Source organism: Parasteatoda tepidariorum, chromosome 10 (assembly GCF_043381705.1).
Source record: "Parasteatoda tepidariorum isolate YZ-2023 chromosome 10, CAS_Ptep_4.0, whole genome shotgun sequence".
In the NCBI taxonomy this organism is placed as follows: domain Eukaryota; kingdom Metazoa; phylum Arthropoda; class Arachnida; order Araneae; family Theridiidae; genus Parasteatoda; species Parasteatoda tepidariorum.
Genome location: NC_092213.1, coordinates 37,135,372 through 37,155,494, shown reverse-complemented (window position 1 = coordinate 37,155,494; position 20,123 = coordinate 37,135,372). Strand labels below are relative to the sequence as shown.

At 30.3% G+C, this 20,123-nt stretch overlaps 1 non-coding gene across 1 annotated transcript; it reads left to right on the top strand.

Moving 5' to 3' along the window:
* Positions 1-18,646: 18,646 nt before the first annotated feature.
* TRNAG-GCC (transfer RNA glycine (anticodon GCC)) lies at positions 18,647-18,717 on the top strand. Its single transcript has one exon. It is a non-coding gene; the product is annotated as a tRNA-Gly (tRNA).
* The last annotated feature ends 1,406 nt before the right edge of the window (positions 18,718-20,123 follow it).

The following is a 20,123-nucleotide window of genomic DNA, read 5'->3' as shown; positions in this document are numbered from 1 at the left end:
ATATAATATATTGTGATATAACCTTTCCTCCTTATTTGAGGTTTATAAAATATCAATTTATGGTGCAATCTTCTCCTGTTATTGAGTTCATTAAAAATACTTAATAATGGTGCAACCTTACCCAGCTTTTTAGTACTTTAAAAATATCAAATAATGGTGCAACTTTCCATGGACATACCCTCCAACTTATGAGGATTTTGAAAATAATTCTTTCTACTGGTAGCAAACCAAAGCAGAAATTTTTAAAGCAAATGGATCTCTCATAAAACTTTTATCAGAACTTAAGAATCTAGCCATATGGCCTGCACTTTTATAAGTAATAGTGGATAAGTTACGCTAAAATTAATTTTTTTTAAATATTAAGACATTAATTTTGCTACCGTCTGAAAAGAAGATTTCTGAAACTACGGAAATTCCGTAGCAGTTGAAGGGTATGCATGGGTGAAAACGAGACGGAATAAAAGAAAAGCTGGTAGTAAACCCATTTCAGTTTTAACATGTTTTCGGGAGGAGTTAAACTATTCGCTTTTTCAATTATTCAGCTATATCTACTTTTCTACTGCTGTTTTTTTATATATGCTAAAATTGTAAAAAAATTACGGTAGTTACAGAAATTTAATGTTTCTTAAAAAAATGCTACAATGAAATGCCTTTCTTACCAGTTTTTGCTCTTTTCCGTCTCGCTATATATAGGCTTTCAGCGCTGCAATTTCCATCGCTTTTAGTTTCCTTCAAAACACCTATTTTTAATGCAACCTCCTCCCGATATTTGGAGCTTGTGAAAACACCAAAATATAGTGAAACTGAGCACCAATTTATGTAGCCAGCAAATAAATACCAATATTTGCCTCTTTCATACCTGCCAACTTTTACGCATTTGGCGTAAAATTTTATTTCGATATTTAAAGTGGTAGTAAAATGTAAGCTTTCTATATATTCTTTGCATTTATAAACTTGATTTATAATCTTTTTGACCACCACTATTTTTAAAAAAATTAAGCATATATATTAATATAATACTTTTATTGTATGCCGCATAAACTTCTCAAAGTTAGGGCGCTTTTTCATTACACGACACGATAAAACGGATCCGATTGTCGGCGAACGACATAGGGTCAAGTAAAATACATGGTCAGCAATGGAGCGCTTTTTCACTCACCGATACGATAACGATTATGTCGTATCCGACAAGACGTTAACGTTTGTCGGAATCAAATGTCGGTGAGGCAAGAAAATTTCTCCTCAAATCCTGGCGATTTTATTAGTTGTTGTGTATCTTTCCTGTTTTATCTCCTCTTTTGATATCATTATTTTATTCTTTTAATCAATTTTAATATTTTATTAGATCATGTCAAATGTAAAATTCGAAAATAAAAGTTTTATATAATTTATTCTCATGTCTGGTTATAAATTTTTAATTTCATGAAGTTGCATTTTTTACATTATAATGAGGTTGAAAGACGTAAACAATCATAAAAGTTTCATTGAAAATTTTTATAAATTCATTATATGCTTTAATGAAGGGATGGTATTTTTTATAATAGTAATGGTTTGATAAGAAGGCAAATAAAGACCCTTATGTATTTCAAACAGAACTCGATCTAACTACTGGTTTCTGCTTGATTGAATAATATAAAGTCTGTTCCCTGATTCAACTGAAACATTTTTTTGAAACATGATAGAACGGCTTCATAAGATAAATTTGATAAAACTCATTTAAAAAATCATCTAAAAAGATTATTCTAAATGAAACTAATATTTTAATTCGATTTGAAAAAAACGTTAATACTTTAAAACATTTAAAGAATTTAAGTAATGTTAAGTGATTACAGACATAATTTTAAGTGTAGATTGGCGGCACTTAAAAACCGCCAAATCTGTAGCTGCTGTGGCGTTAATACGTAAGTACCATTTCGTGCACCCAAAAACGTTTCTGCACTGCTAGCTTTTTTCTTCTAAAATAAAGTAAGAAGTTTGAGACGACGATTATCATCCGGCATATTTAAAGTTTGCAGAAAAAAATCACAGCAGAACACAAGCAACTGCTCACTTGTTGGGTCTTTGTGCCAACTAAATTAAATGAATGCCAATTTACGATACTACCAATAATTTTATCAAAAAAATAACATATTTTATTTCTTAAACATTTTAGAACACAACAACATTTATTATATATCTAACTCCGTTGCCAAAACGAATTCAAAACTAAAACTTATAATTTTTCAAAACACGTTCAAATAAATTATTTAAATTTTATGCCTCTACACACTCAAGCTCAATACATTGAATGAACAAGAATTTCTACTTCTCGGACTAACGATATCGGACAAGAGAAAAAACAATTGCTTAAACGATCCGGCAACGAAATTGTCGTTCACACATTTGTCGTCCGATTTTGTCGGTATCGTGTCGTGTAATGAAAAAGCGCCCTTACAGCGTATGTTTTTTGCGTAAAATTGTAATTTAAATTCGATTTTACTACCACTAGAAAAAATCCTCGTCGAAAGGATTAAAAGTTGGCAGGTATGCTCTTTTCCCTAAAAAATAAATGTTAACCGAAATCAATTTGATAGATTACCATATTTTAAAAATGAAGTTTAAAAACTAACAATAATTGGTTTGAATTCAATCGTTTAGTAATTTCGATTTAGTAAACTCTAGTTAGCGTAGGGAATGCATTTTCTAGGATACCATATCGATGTCCATATTAACGATCAGGTCTGTCCACTACTATTCGGCCATAAAAATATTTTATTGAGTGGTAGACTATTAAAAACAAAAGCTTTCAGAATTTTTTCGTGATTTTGCCATCATTTTAAAAGCCTCACCAGGAAAAGGCTGAAACAAAGTGGCGTTTTAACAATAAAAGCTTTTGAATCATTAGTGTTGAGGAAAAAAACCTTAAAACAAATTTACAAAAAAGAATAGTACCACGAGAAACTTAGAATAAACTTAGCTACCACTTCTAAGAATTTTTCGAAAAACATAGAAAATTGGCAGCCCTGTCACCATGAAATGTACAATAAATAATTGTTTGTAAAGTATATTTAAATATATGTATCTAATTGTAGAGTACACACCTGGAAAAAATTTTTTTAAACATTGGAGTAATATTATAATTTAATTTAATTATTGCAAGAATAACAAATAAGCTTTGTAACAAATTTGGTACCAGTTTTTAATTTATTTCAGGTGCAAACAAATCATGTGAACGATAAAAAAGCGAACACCCTGAATAACATTTGATCGAATGATTCGGATTTTCACGCACATGGACTCAGCGGTTGATTATTAAAACACGCAAAACAATTCCAATGAAGAAAAATTGCATTTAATGAAGAGTAAATAATAAGTACCTCAGGCTGATTAATGAAATTTGAAAAATAATATAAATTTATTTCTAATAAAATAAGTGGTAAACAATAAATAAACTTTTTTATTGACACAGATTTTTACATCTCAATGCAATAAAAAAGTCTGAATCAGGAAATGGTCACAGACATTTCTTCAGTAAAAAAAATTAGCCTCATCAATTTTTGAAAGTGTTAAAAAAAGTATTATGCAATTTGTAAAACTTGGTTTTGGTTTAAACTTAATAAAAATTCAATTTATTTCGCAAGGTAAAAAATAATTTCGACAATAATTATGTTTTATTATATTTAAATTTTATATACTTACAAACGCGTGGTATATAATTATTATTCTGAGTTCCAAGACTATATTTTACCTTTACCATGAGTATAATATTGTAATTGGGTGAATTTATTTTTAATGATAAAACTATTAATTTCTAACCACCAAGTTATGAGCGCAGAGCAATGCGAAGAAATTATTTCTTTACTTCATTGAAAACGGGTAAATTAAATACGTTTATATTCTAGCATCCACCAGTAAATTTATACTAGTAAATGCATCATTATATATTAATCTGCAAACTAAATACCGTTATCTGAGATTTAACTTAATGTTAAAGCAGCACCTTCTTCCCTTCCACCACCTATTCTTCAATTTAGATGAAAGAGCAGATATCCATTGCTGGATAGGTACTCTGAAAAACTTGATTAGTTAGTTAGTAAATACCATTTAACAGTTACTCCGAATAACAGACTATAGTGGCAGAGCAATCATAAATAAAGAAACAATAGCCTTTCTGATGATTCAGATGTCCGAAGCATTTGATTAAGTATGGCACACGCAGAATATATAAACTCAGTCAGCTAAATTTTCCACCCGGCATAATCAAGCTCCTCCTATCCTGATATCTTTCTAACAGAACATTTCAAGTCACCATCGAAAACAAAAAAATCTACAAAAAAAAAAAAAAAAACAGCCGGAGTACCTCAGGTCAGTATTCTGGGACCGATTTCATACACATTATATACTTGTGATTTTCCTATGAACAAAGCCGATTATAACAGCATAACAATCTATTACGCAGATGACACCGGTATTATTATTACATTCTGAAACCCGAATCTTGATCTTCAAAAACTACAAGACCATATATACGAAATAGAAAACTAGTGCGTAAAAAGAAAACTGCAGTCAACGCTGAAAAATCACAAATATTAATCATACAAAAAAGAAGAATTAAAATAGTTCCACTATTTCAACCAAAAATGTTCAATATCCCAATACCAATAACTAAAAAGACAAATTATCTTGGCCTTATAATCAATAGCAAATTAACCTGGAATGATCATATCAAAAGCATAAATAGATAAAGTAAACTAAAGAAGCTACTATATACAGCAATGATCAGTCCAATACTCAACATCTACTGAAAAAATTAAACAAATGCCAAAACAAGATCCTTAGAAAAATAACCTGCTCCAGATGGTTCATCCGGAATACCAGTATACATGCAGACCTCAAAATATCAACTCTCATCACAACATGTATACAAACTAAACTCATATTTTTTTTCTATAAAGCCATAGATTGTAAAACAGCAAATTTTAATGAAATCTTTAAATTTGAAAACTATAGCAAAGATAACAGTTACAGACCAACAACTACATATTTCATCTCCGACGCCTCATATCATAACTATCAAAACAAATAACTACCTCAACCCTTCTGAAAATTACGTTTCTCTCATGCTGAGGCTACGAGTATTTTAAACATATTTTAGTTTGATTCCTGTTTAGTTATTCAAAAAAAGTGCTTGAAACATTCATAAAAGCAACCCCACTGCCTGCTTAGTTCGATACTCAACCAAAATAGTGCTAAAATTCCAGATGAATTGGATAGGGACCGCTTAGCAGACCAGGTGCCCATTTATATCAAAACGATAGGACTAGGCATATATGCCAACTGCTCCGGACAAGCCAAAATAATTAAAAGAACAGTAAATAACTACAAAGTCAATTTTGCTTTTTTTTAAAAAGGTATAACAAGACTAATTATTTGCGAAGCGAATTGCAATTGATAAACTACTCCCATTTTAACGTATACGTTCAACCGCTACGATTGTTAACCATGAAGTTAGCGCAGCGGCCTAGTTTAAACTCGTTAAACAACTAAAAGCAAATTAATATATATGAAAACTTAATTTTATTAAATTAAGTGGTAAACAGCAAGTTTCAATATAATTTATACGTTATTTCAAGTAGTGATTTGTGAACTTGAAAAGAGACAGAGATTAAACCACACACACTACAACTAAGATTACTGTGGAATGTATTTTCCAGTGGTAGTGATATAAAGACGAAGTATTTAAACGGATTTCATTCTTACTAAATTTTGATTATAACTTTTTGGTTTCACGATGATTACGAAATATCGACATCTGCTGCCGAAGTCGTTTCTCATAATACGGAATAAAAAAAGCGTTCGTAATAAATGTAACTATTTGCTATAATCATGAGTCTTATATGGCTGTTTAAATTACTTATATGAAGTAGTGAGGTAAATTCTTTTAATTCTAATTTAATAAAATATTAATCCGTTATCATTGCACAGTTATCTTTTGGAACTACGGAAATTCCGCAGTAGATGGAGGTTATGGAATTTAGATATTACTGTAGTCGCTTTTCTCCGTCTATATCAGGGCGTAGTCGAGGACATATCATGTTTTGCTCTGCAAAATAAATTGAATTCTCATAAAACTTAAAAATCAATTAATTCAACAAAGCTAGTTTCAATCAATTTTATACACTACTTTGGTTACCTACTGCTGTACGGATATGTGGTACCAAAGCATATTTTTGATATATAAATCTATTTCCCCTTTATTAATTGCGTGTAATATCATAATAGGGTGGTTTAATATGAATAATTGCACTCGTGAATAAATTTTTTGTTTATTTATACAAGTACTTGATCTTACCAAATTAAAGGGTGATCTGAAATTAGTTTTGTTCGGAAAATTACAGAATATTTTCAAAATGATATTTTTAGTTTATTTTATTTTTTGCCTAAATGTACAAGTTTATAAAGCACGTGTATGTTTATATGCATACGTATTCACTTGTCTGCTCTCCTTTGAAAATATACAAAAACACATAATGTAAATGTGTCACATCATAAGTTGAAAAGTATATCGCCTGCTTTCTACCACTTCCTACGTAACAGAGAACTGGGCATGCATGCTGTTCACACGTGTTAATTTTAAAAACATCCTGGTTGGGAATTCACTCTTAAATTGCATTAAAAAAAAAACTTAGGTCACAGAGGGAAACCACTTGCATCAGATTTGAAATCACAGACGCGAAAATATCTGATTCGTTCAAGTCTCATTCCGAATTTTTTTTTTCTCTAGTGTTATTTATTTAGTTCCTAACAACAAAGTTATCTGTACAATCCCACAATTTTTTTCCCTCGAAATTCTGACGAATCGAGAACTGAAAATATTATTTACCCTTTGACGCAAAAGGGACACCAGTGCCCCTTTTGTATGTTTTTCAACTCTCTAATTACAAGCAAAAATATATATTGGTATTTCTTTTAATTATAAAAAAAACCCATCTGATAGTTAATAATAAAATCTATTGAATTATTAGACTTAACTTAATATGTTGTTTTGCGAAGTGCCTGCCCGGTCATTTGACTTCTTCACCTATCTAATTTGCTCTAGGGCGACTAAGACTTTTCGCGTTCGCTTATTTGTACTAAGATATAAAATAAAAAATAAACAAAACTGATTTGAAATAATTAAAAAATTTCGTATTCAAAAATTTATCAATAATTGATTTTTTAAATTCGGGAAATTTCAATGATATGGACTGTTTCTCTTAAATCTAAATAACTGCAAAGTTGAAAGATTACTGTTTTAGAAGTGAGCCGCATTTGGAAGATTTTACCTTTAACGCAGAAAAAGACTCCTGTGATTCATGCTGTATTTCATTATCATAAATTTTAATATGTTAAATACAATACTTTTTATTTATTTTGACCTAAATTTAAAGAAAGTAATGAAAAAAAAATTTAATACAAATTTCGCGTTAAAAGGTTAACAAGATTATAATTTAAAAAATGTTCAGCATTCTCCAGCATTTTTAAATAACTGCAAATGCATCTTTTAATAATGGACTTCTATTCTTGAGCTAGGCACCTGGGCCGCGCAACGGCCCCTATCCCATCCATCGTGTTGTGGTGGTAATTTTTGAGGTCAGCAGTCTATGTGGTGGCTGTTAGCGGGATTCAATCACCTTGCTTGAGTAAATAAAAATAATGGAAATTATAATAAGCAGCTTGCTTTAAACTGTATGGCTTTTAATATAGTTTGATGGTGAACGTGGGGGAAACGCTTGATCCAGGGTGCGTAGCGTTTTTAAAAAGTGCTTAAAGGTGCATATTTTCGATTTTTGTCTTTTAAAAGCCCTTAAAGGTGCTTTTTATTTTCGTTACGAATTATACAAAAAGACCCAGTTCACATTGTTCTATTCAAGGTTTTCACTATTCATTCTACCCCAATCTATTTCGGCGTATTGTCAGTCCGTAGCGTAAGAAAACACCATTCGTTTTACATGATTCAAAATTTCATGATTTTGTCAAAATTCGAATAATTGATTTGTCACAATTGTCAAAAACAATGCCGAAAGTTTTTTTTTTGACATGATGGTTAAAACAAGATAAAATCGACCAATTGTCAAAAACTTTCCAACCCTGCCTAATTATGATATTTTTTTTAAAGTGCTTAAGAATAAATATATTTTGAGTGCTTGAAAAGTGCTTATTTTTTGTTGAATAATTTGGCTACGCACCCTGTTGATTACATTTTCAATATTGCTGTTGAATTTGATGCTATGGATGGATCTGTGATTTATTATTTATGTTGATAATTGTGATATGAGGTGTCGGATGTGAAGTGAGCAGCTATTGGTCTTAACTTTATATCTTTTTTGTAATTTTCAAAGTTGAATATCTGGCTGAAGTCTTTTAATAATGGAGAGACAAGAGCGATGAGAAAAAGGGACAGTTTTTTAATGAAGTGAAAAGTTAAGCTGAATCAATATAATATTTTTTAAGTCAAATATTTGCTTCTCGATAGAGTAAAAGAAAATAAGTTTTTTCTTTACGTCCCATAGCGTAGCCTGTATCAGGAACCATTGAGGGTGATTAACCTCTTCAGAACTGAAATGGTACACTCCAAGTACAGCCTGAAAATTGTTTTAATGTGGTAGTTATATTTTGTAAAATATACATACTTTGAAGTATTCATATCAGCCAAAAATGTTTTCATTTCATTTATTGTGGTGTGAAAACTTCGAAACTTTATTGGAAGAAAACTTTATGTATTTTTAAGCAGGCTTGAAAAATCACTTTTTAATTTTTCAAGATTGTGTGTACTCTGTTTTTGTTCCCTTTGAATATCAGTACATGTTGCAAATACCTTTTGCACTCCCTATGAGTACTTTAATATGCTGCTTAAACTAATGTAAACATTAAATTATTTAAACTACACAGCAAAATGTTTATATCTAATTTCTAAAAGTTCATAAAATGATGTGGTTACTTATATATATATATATAAATATATACAAATTTTAAGCTTTTGGCAGGGTTCCCACGACCTGGAAAAAATAAATGAGAGGTAGCTAAGATTTTTCATGACTACTGAAAAATACTAAAATTCAGCCCCCCATTTGAGAATTATGAAAATATTTACGAGGCATTTTTTTGGTACCCATATAAACGCTCATGGGCTGCAATAGCGGCACAACTCAAAAAATCATGTCTTGAGATAAGTGGGTTTAAAGTTTTCATTGCTAAAGAAAATGCATAAGAAATGCTTTAATTTGTTAAACGAAGATTTCCTTCAAGTTGAATTATGAGTTGTGCTAGTATTACTGCTGAAAAGAATGTGAATTCTCATATTTACACCTGCTCTTAGTCTAAAAACGCGTGTCTTTTAAGCTGTGCCATTATTGCAGCCCATGAGCGATATATTCATTTTAACCCTTTCTCTAAGGCAGAGGGAAGTGTACTTACCACCAATTTTTAAATTGCATGATGAACTTTTTTACCGCTTTTAATATAGGTATCCATTTGTTAATAAATTCAGCTTTCTTGAAGTGCGTTTGAATAAAATTGGTAGCTATTTGTTAGTTTAAGAAAACGTATAAAAGTTATAAAATACATAATTCCTTTTGAAGTTTGTAGCAGTACTAAAATATATTTCATAAATAAAAAAAAATGAAAGTTAATAAGTTCCTAATAGGTCGAGGTAAATATACTTTAAAATTTAGATTAATTTTTTATAAGCTAAATGAGTTCTTTTTTATTATATGAATTACTATTCTTATATCAATTTCAATTCCAAAAATACTTTAATTTACCTTTACTAGAAATAAATGGCCCATTAACCCTTTCGCGCCGACTGTCACAAATACGTGCCAGCATAAAAGCGTATCAACCAGGGTAAAAAGATAAAACTGGTAATCAAAGTAATTCTTTAGCAGTTTATTTGTGGGCGGGGTTATAACTTTTTGATTTATTTTAGTCGCCATTACTTTATTCAAAATAAAACTATTTAGTTATACTTTGAAATAACCTTGATTATATATATGATTAAACTAACAATGATTAAGGTAAAAGCAAAGTAAGTATATTAAATTAGCAATGCCTGCATTTAAGCTACCGTTTTTTATTTATTTACATCCTGATTCTGATTTTGTGACGGGTGATGCTTTTAAGAATCACCCGTCCCCAAGGGGTTAAAGGGTTAAATTAAAAACTTATTGGTAGCTTAAAACGCCAGATTTATATCACTTTTGCTACCGTTTTAAAACATTTTCCACACTGTGGGAACGCTGATAGGATGGTGGTAGTATTTGATGTCTATTCAGAGGTGACCTCGGAGTGCATGGTTGCCAAATGTCTAGTCTTTTTGGGAAATTTTCTTCTAGTGGTAACTTAGTTTATGTTTTAATGTATGATTCTTTATTTAGTGAATTTAATTTCAAAGTCATTTTCTACACCACTACATTTAAAAGATTCAAAAATTCTTATAAACACCACTTAATTCAAGCTCTCTCGAAAAAGGGCCGTACGGCCTCTGACGCCCAGTTCTCTTGTAACTATTACTAGTAACATTATCATAGTTGCCTAAGGGCTCTAAGTCTCCCGTGATGAGGCAGCTCTGGGACTGCAAGGGGTTTTAATCCATGTCAATTTTTCATCGGTTACCTACTATTGTAGGAGCGTGTGGCATCTAATAAGTTTGAGGTCTAAGACTATGTTTCCTCTTCCAAATGCGGTTAATGTTGGGAATTAATATCTTATTGATATTAATTTGGGGAAACTAATATCAATAAGATCCAAACAACCAAGTTATTAGCATAAATCATTCTGAATGAGTTTTTTTTTCTCCATAAAAATACTGAAAAAGCGATAAATGAAAACATTATTGTAGATGGTTAAAATAAAACATGTTCTTAGAGCCACATCATCTATGTCGCAACAAAAGCATTTGCATGCATATTTAAACTTTTGATGTGTTAAATTATATCTAAAATTTATGTTTAAAATTAATATCAATAGATGGCGCTGTGCCAATTATTTACTTTCTCATATGTTATATTTTTATTCCCTCTTGTGCTGTCCATATGAAATAAAAGTTGTGTTCGTTTCTCTGGAGTCATGTTTATTTTGGATATCCAAGTATCTTTAGAGTAATAAATTAACATGATGAAAGTATTAAACTAAGTCGCACATCATACCACTTTTTTTCTATAAAATGCACCTGTTTGAATCTCAGTATTTAAGAGCATTTCCGAATTGACTAAATTATTTCGATAGCTGCCAACTCTTCCGGTTTTCTCGGAAGATTTTATTTTCATATTTAAAGTGCTAGCGAAATTCATGTTATTTCACTAAACTTTTTGAAATATAAAAATAATTTCAGTAATTGTGTTACTACCACTTGGGAATTCCATTCCCGAAAAGAGTGAATGTAGGCAGGTATGTATTTCTTTTTCAGCATTCACCAATAGTTTCCAACCACTGCTAATGCTTCACTTAGCATGTAAAATTACCAATAAAATTAGTCAATCAGAGAATTTGTAAATGCTATAACTTTATTTTTTAAAAATAAAGTGAAAGTTATGCTGAATAATTATAATATTTTTATAAGCTAGATATTTGCATCTTTGATATCTGAAACAGTGGGATTAGGAACCACGGTGAAGATCAAAATAGAATGGGTGTCGTTAAAGGCCACTGGATCTCTGAACCTCATCAGACCTGTTATGGCAATCTCCAAGTACAGCCTGGAATTTATTTAAAGTGATAGCTGTATTTTGTAAATTATACATTCTTTGAAATATTCATATCAGCTACATATATTTCGTTTATCGCGGTGTAAAAACATAAAAACTGTTTTTTTTTTAAATAAATAATTTAAAGTTAACTAAGCAATTTGTTAATTTAAGTAATTATCAGAAACCACTTTTTGTCAATTCATGTTCAATCGCTGAAAATATTGCTACACAAATTTTCATCAGAGCAGCAAATAAATAAATAAAGATAATGAAATTAAAAATGTGTTAAATTTTGTTTGGCTGTCCTCAATTTTACTTCGGCTACCGATTGTTATACGAACGTGTGGCATCCGAACATAATTTTGAGTTCTAAAATGATGTCGTTGTTGTTTCTAATGCCAGCTGCCGATACTAGCAAGCTTGCTTGGTGATACCAAACGAATTTAAGGCAAAGAGTGCATTTATTGTTTCTCAGTATCAAAGTCTATGACCAAGAATACGACTTTAGTAATACACACACGTCACATCCCGTTTCAAAGAGTGGACCCATTCATACATCCATCAGGCGATCGTAAATTTGACCTGGACCAGAGACCGATCAGTCTCCAATTCAGTATCCCAAGAGGTATAATTTGCTATGGGAACTTGGAGGACTTTGTGACCCGACAGATTTAACATGCACCAGTCACTATTTACTATGCGGGGAGTCTTCGGCCGACGAGGATCGAGCTCATGACCACTTGGACATGGGCCGAATGCCTTACCTATCAGGCTATCCCGGCTTTAATACTAATTTTAAATACTGTTATTTTACTATAACTAGCATGTGATGCTGGCAAGCATAAAAAAGCATATAATAGCTTTTTAAGGTACCTACCTCTCCATGCTTGGGAGCCAGCTTAAACAGCTAATAAGCATGAGAGGCTTGTAAGTAGCTTATCATGCTAGTACGATGTATGCTAGGTATCTAGGATGGGATACTGGCAAGCATAAAAAAGCATATAATAGCATGAAAATCTTGCAGACCTAGCAATACATAGCAAAAACTAGCATATTTTTGTTGCTGGTACCAGCATGAATTTTGACTTGGGTTCACTCTACTATAACTTACAACTTTACTATAAACTACTTAGAACAAGTAATTTACAGTAAAATAGAAGTTATACGTCTTTTAGATGTCATGAAAATAGGAAAAAGGCATTTACAATTATGGAAAATTATATTATATATAATTATGGAAAATTATATTATTATATTATATTATATATAATTATGGAAAATTATATTATTATATACTATAATAAATATTATATTATTACAAACGTACTGCTTAATATTATATTAAAACCCTAAAGGAATAAATTTGAATGCATTTTAAAGCAAATAATTTACGTATGTGTACGAAAAATATTATTGAACGTTCATATAGTATTACATAATCTTTTAAAGATATTATTTACTAGAGATTATAACTTAAGTTAGATAGAATATTAGAGAGAAGAGTTAAATTAGCAATTCAAAACATTTTTTGACTTAGAGCCGTTTATAATTTAACGCTTCAAGCAAGTCTTACGTCGTAATTAAACACGCATACAAAGATCCACCTGGCTTATTCTCTAAGACAGCTGGCGATTCATACTTGGCAAGTGCCCTCGGTTACTAAATTAATAAGCATTGTACTAAGATCTAGAAGAAGAAAATAATTGAAATATTAACGAGAATTTCCTTTTTTGACCTCGGATATTTTTGTAGCCTTAAAATTTTCTAGTGGTAGTGTAATAAAATGGAATTTTTTAAAAGTAACTAAAACTTTTTTTTAATTTTTCTAGCAGTTAATCTTTTAGCACAGATTGGATACGGGTGTCTTTTTCATAATTTTTTTTCTGATCTCCAATTGCAAGTAAAAATGTATTTTGGTATTTCTTAATTATAAGAAACAAACAGTTTAATAGTTACTAAAAATTCTGTTATTATATTTGTTCTATCTATATATCAGATATTATATTATTAATTATATTTTTGTACTAAAATATTAAACCCAAAAAAGCATTTTAAAATTTTTTTTTCATTCATATTCAGAAATTTAATCAATCATTGATTTTGTTTCTATGATGAATAACTATTTCTCTTCAATCTAAATAAATGCAAGTTTGAAAAACTATTATTCGGAAGTGAGCCACGTTTGGAAGATTTTACCTTTAACTTTTAGATTTCCTGGTTTTAATATTTGCTTTTTAGTATTTTACCTCGGTACTTACCGTGTTCTGGTGACTTTGCCCTTCTCTTGGACTAACATCCTCATTATACATTGGACATTCGAAAAGAATTTTTGGATCTTAGTGAACTTCAGCACCCTCAGTCTTACCTGGTGTCATCGTTGAATTTCTATCCTTTTAGGAGAAACTTTGGTATACCTTAGAACATTTTTAATCCTAGAGGCACTCAGCCTTGAAAAGGGGACACTTGAACATTTAGTTGACTATTTTAATTATTCTATTAATCTTATATGTTTATAATATGATTTTTCGTATTTTCACCATTTGATGTTTTACCTGACCTTACCCTTTATGCGTTTTTACTTGTATTTTTGGTTAATTTTATATGGCTTGCCAATCTGGAAAAGGTAAATAACTACAAACTAAATTTGCAAATATTATACGATTTTTGCTATTTATTTAGAAGATTTATCATGATACATCTGTTCGTTCGTTGTAGTAGGACTGGGCGTCTGAGGCCTTACGGCCCTTTTCCCATTCATCTTGAAGTTAACTTAGAGACATACATGACAAAATTAAAGTTTGGGGAGCAAATGGAGTTCTTGAGAAAAGAAAAATGGCACTTTGCCATTATTAGGCAATGACAATATTATAAGTAATAAAAATGTACATGAAAAAGGTAAAATTAAAGTACAATGGGAAAATGAACACTAATGAATATTTACAGTTTGGAAATACATACAAGACGGGGCGAGTTAAAGGATTGTCATGATACATCTGTCAAAAGTGGTGAATTATATAAGCCTACGAATTATGTAGAAATAGTGGTAGATAAAAATTTACTAAATTAAATTTATTACACCAAGAATCACAATAATTTAGTAATAAATTATCTGCAATTCCATAAAAGAGTGTAAATTTTATAGTTCTATTATACGCTGTAAGCCAGTTGTTTCTCGCGGCCTAGGTGAAAGGTCAGTGTCAGCAAGCTGTGGCAGACGCAGCCTAAATGTAATTTCAGTGTCAGTCACCGGTGGTTGACGCGGCATAAATGTAATTTCAGTGTCAGCCACCGGTGGCTCACGCTGCCTGAATGGAAAGTCCAGTGTCAGCCACCGATGTCTGACGCGGCGCTCAACGTGTTAAGTTGTTTTAAGAGCTTTTGACCTTTTCTGAAAATTCTGGTTCATTTTTTATCTCTTGGATCTTTTCGATATTGTGATTTTTCTTATGTGTATCAATCTTTTTAGGTTTTAAGTTTACTTCAGTGTAATTTTGTAATGTTTAGTTCACGTGACAACGGGTAAAACCCTTATCCAAAAACTCCTTCGGGGGTCGGTCGGTAACTATTAGTCTTACCTTTAACGTAGAAAAAGACACCTGTGTCTCCACATATTTCATAACCATAAATTATTAAAATGTTGAATAGAATATTTTTTTACTTATTTCGACTAAAATCAATACAAAATAATGAAAAGGTTTAAAAATATATTTCATAAAAAATCTGCATCAAAGGGTTAAGAGCATATCCCTTCACCCAACAAGTCACATATCAAGCTATGCCACATTAGCTGATCAGCATTTACGCATGTAACAGATCATATATCAGATTTTATTTTTAAACTTTTAATATGAATTCTAAAGATGTTTGTGGGAGCAAAATGATTAAATGTTAATATGTTTACATATTTTAAAGAGAAAAATAGACAAAAAAAAAATTTTTTTTAAATATTTAATCTGCTGATTTTAAAATTTTTATTTTAACCAAAATGTGTGTTGTTACACTTCTTGTTTTGTTACAATCTCTCGAAACCTCTAAGCGTGCCAATATTTATGGACTGCCTCTTTTCAATTGATTGCTAGCCCTACGGTTACCAAATTGTGTTCCACAGGTTCCTAGGATTCCGTGGAAATAGTGTTTTTGTTATATCCCATGGTGTTTTTGTTAACTAGCAATGGTTTTGGAAATTTCTCTAAGGTTTGTATCCAACCAATAATGCATTTTTTATTTAATATCAAGGTTATTTTAATTAAATTGTTTTTGTAAAAATGAAGAAAAAAAAGCAAATTTTAATATATATACATTTTCCTCCAAATAACAATATATTGATTAAATTACTAAAAAGATATGCATTTACAAATGATTGCATAAGAAATTCTCATCGAACTTAGAAATAAAATAAACAAATTTAAAAACACAGAATTGTGATAATTGTTCTCGCAGCTTATAATATTTGTTGTTTTTTTCAAAAACTATATTACAGATTATTTTATTCAATTTCAACTTATAGGGCAGAAACTATTAGACTTAATTTATACAACAAAAGCATAACTGCCGCATATTTGCGAATAAATCTACCATAATACCTAATTTTTAAAGCTGATTGATGAAGCAATTAAAAACTTTCATTCACATTAAAGGTTTCTGCCTTAATTCGTTATTTTTTAGAGTATTTGCTCCAGATAATGAATGTTTTTTAAATGACAGCATTCCACAAAAAGAAGTTCGATTGCTTTGGGTTTCTTAACTTAAGAAATTTGAAAACCTCTGAACTAGTTTTAACCCCTTGGGGCCGGGTGATTCAGAAAAGCATTCGTACAAAATCAGAATCAAGTTGTAATTAAATAAAAAACGGTAACTTAAATGTAGTCGTTGCTAATTTGACAGACTTACTTTGCTTTTACTTTAATTATTGTTCGTTTAATCACNTCCAATCTACAAACTAATTCAACCATCTCCAGCGCACATGGCTTAATTAACGTCTCTCCAATAGTATGCGGTTTCTTGCTTTTAGCAATATGATATGCAATTTTGAGAGATGCCTCAACCAGAGGTTTTTGTGGAATACCAAATCCAAGTTTGTCTAATGTTCCAGATTTCAAAAACTGGGCTTTCTTCTTAGAAAAAAATTCTAGATCTAGTAACCTGAACAAGGTGTCAAATGTGCATAGCCTAATAGGGGATAATAAAAATAGTACAGTGGACGTCATCAGGGGGTTGCCCCTGATGGTGCAAACTGAAAGCCGGTTAGTGGAGGATGTTAAAATTATAACAGGGATATTAGAGGGCTATGTGCAGTACGTACTGAATTTGGGGTATCTCGATCACCTAGTTTCAAATATGTATGTATTTTCACCTTTTAGAAAGAAAAAAAGATCAATGTTATTTAAATATAATTGATCCAAACGTTTTAAAAATAAGGAGCTGTCGGTGGACCCCTAAGGGGTCCATGAACCACAGGTTAAGAAACCCTGCTCTACAGCATATGTGGCTTTGGCACCTCGATTAAACGCAAAAGAAGGTGGTGTCGGAAATGCTCGTTTTTGTCGACTTGACGCTCCATTTAAATGCTCTAAAAAGTAACAAAAATTAAAGTTAACAAAAAAGTGAAATACACTATTTTATATACACTACATTATTCTCTTTCGAATAGCACAAAAGATTACGCCAAAACATTTTATTTTCAACGCAAATTTTTCAAATTAAAAAAAAACGCTGGAACTTATGCATCAACCCAATACATATTGTGTGGAAAATGATTTTAATATAGATTTACAGAACAAAGAATCATATGAATAAAACATAAACTAGCTATTACTAGAAGAAATTTTCCCAAAAGAAGTAGAAAATTACCTCCCCCCCCCAGCTTTTATATGTTTGTATAAATTAGTTATTTAATGTGATGGTTAGAATTCTGTCAAATCAAAATTTTTTCTTTTAAGAAAGAAAAAAGAATATTAACTTTGTCTGTCTCGTCTTTTTCTGAATCATAAAAATCAAAATTTAAAAAAAATCTAAAAAAGATAATGCATTATGCGGGAGCAATGCTTCTTTCGTAAGATTTCAAAATAATATGCATAAATGATGTAAATATTTCAATCGTAACCTTTTAAAAAAATACGCATTAATTATGACAATACTTTTTTTAAAAAAATGATACTACGACGAAGGATAAATAGTAGAATTTAAATGCACTATTTACAAACCCTAAAAGTTTTCCCTGCCACTTGAATAAATTTTTTTTCTTGCAAAATTTCTTTTAATTTTGCAGATTTATTGTTTTAAACTTTGCCTTTTCTCGGCCAATGCATAAAGCTTATATATTATCAATCTACTTACTTTTTTTATTCCATATCTAACATTGCTTTTCTTTACTTTTTTTTAACATTGCTTTTTTATCGATATTATTAATCAAAGTATCTTATTGTTCAGAATTCTAAATTCATGGAAATGTATAGTGATTGTAAACCTCTAAATTTGATTGCAAATGTTTTGTTTGTTTTGTTTAACTTCACGATAGCATCAAGCATCGGTGTTTGTTTAGAATTCTAAATTCATGAAAAGTATAGTAATTGTAAACCTCTAACTTTGACTGTAAATGTTTTGCTTGTTTTGTTTAGTTTTACGAAAGCATTAAGCATAGGCGTTTGTTCAGAATTCTAAATTAATGAAATGAATAGTAGTTGTAAACCTCTAAATTTGACTCTTTTTGTTTTGTTTAGTTTTATGATAGCATCAAGCATCGGTGTTTGTTTAGAATTTTAAATTCATGAAATGTTAAGTAATTGTTCGATTCCCGGGCGATTCATAATATTTTATCTATATACCTTTTGTTCCATGCCTAACATTGTTCGTCTGTGTTCTAAGATCATGAAGTGTCTAGTAATTCTAAACCTTTGTAAATATTTTGGTTTTTTCATTTAATTTTTCAAGAAACCTTATAAGCATCGGTGGTTCAGTGGTAGAATGCTCGCCTGCCACGCGGGCGGCCCGGGTTCGATTCCCGGCCGATGCATAAAATTTTTATATCTTTAGTTATTCAATTCTTAATATTGTTTTGCTTTATTACTTTCCTAATAATGTTTTGTCTTAATGCTTTTCTAACAGTTCTTTGATAATTACTTTTTATCGTTATTATTAAGCAAGATGGCTTTTGTTTAGTATTTTAAATTCATGTTAAAAGAGTGTAAGATTGTAGTGTAGTGTGCCCATAGACTAATCTCATTCCCCCCGCTATACGGGAAGGAAAAAAAAACGCAAAAAAGAGCAGCAAAAAAGCACCTCATTATTTATTATATACATGAAAAGGCCGATAAAATTCGGGTCGTTGAATACGAATTTAATGTAATTATATTGTTATTCGAATGTGGTTTGATATTTTTAAAAAAATTAATCTAAGGATTATTTTAAAGTTTTTTTTTATATATATATATATAAATAAGGAAAAAAACCTTGCAAACTATTGAACAAATTGATTATAGAACTTCCAAGCTGTTCTAGTAATATTCTAAATTTCACTAATTAAACTTTTGTGATAAAATAATAATATACAAAATACACTTTTTCAACTAGATATTTATTAAAAAAAAATTTTTTTTTATTAAATTGAAATTACTTTATCATTTTTACTAATAATTTTAGTTCATCAAAAAATTTATCTCTGATAGACTACTGTGTTAATTGATAAATATTTATAACAATACTATTATATATTAATTTTATTTACAATTAAAAATGCATAAAGTGTAAAAAAATTTTGTTTAGTTAACTTCAAAGCAAACTTTGTATCTTAATTAACTTTTTTGAAATATCTAATTACGATCGAATAATTATTTATCTCCATTAAACACGGGTTCATAAATTGAAACAGTTACTTTTAATTTGTGAAAACGAAAAAAAGAGAGAGACGTTACCCAATCGGAGGTTGTATTTATATTATAGCTAATGTGGTGCTGTTTTACGGTGCTCTTTTTTAGTGCTTTTTACCGGGGCTTTTCTCCTGGTGCTTTTCTTCAGTGCTCTTTCTTCCATGATACTTCCTAGATAGGAATGACTAATAAAAATAGAAAAACATGCCTTATCTATTTTTGTCGTAGCAATCAAAATAATATTCACACAAACGAAAAACATACACGTCCCCTGACATTCAGCCTAATGCTAAGGCTTTATGATCTGAATTCAGCGATAGAAAAAGAAAAAAACACCAAAAACAATTCTTTTTCGTACTCCTAGCGAAGAGATGCTATTCTTTGGTACAGCAGTAACTATATTTTATAACTCCCCGATGCTCCAGACATAATAGTTTCGTATTTTCTTGATGAGATTAATACATATTTTACTATCTAGCGTCTCTGATTATTTAGTAGAAAAGAATACGAGAATAGTTGCTTTCTTCGAATATTCCAGAACGAATAAGTTCGA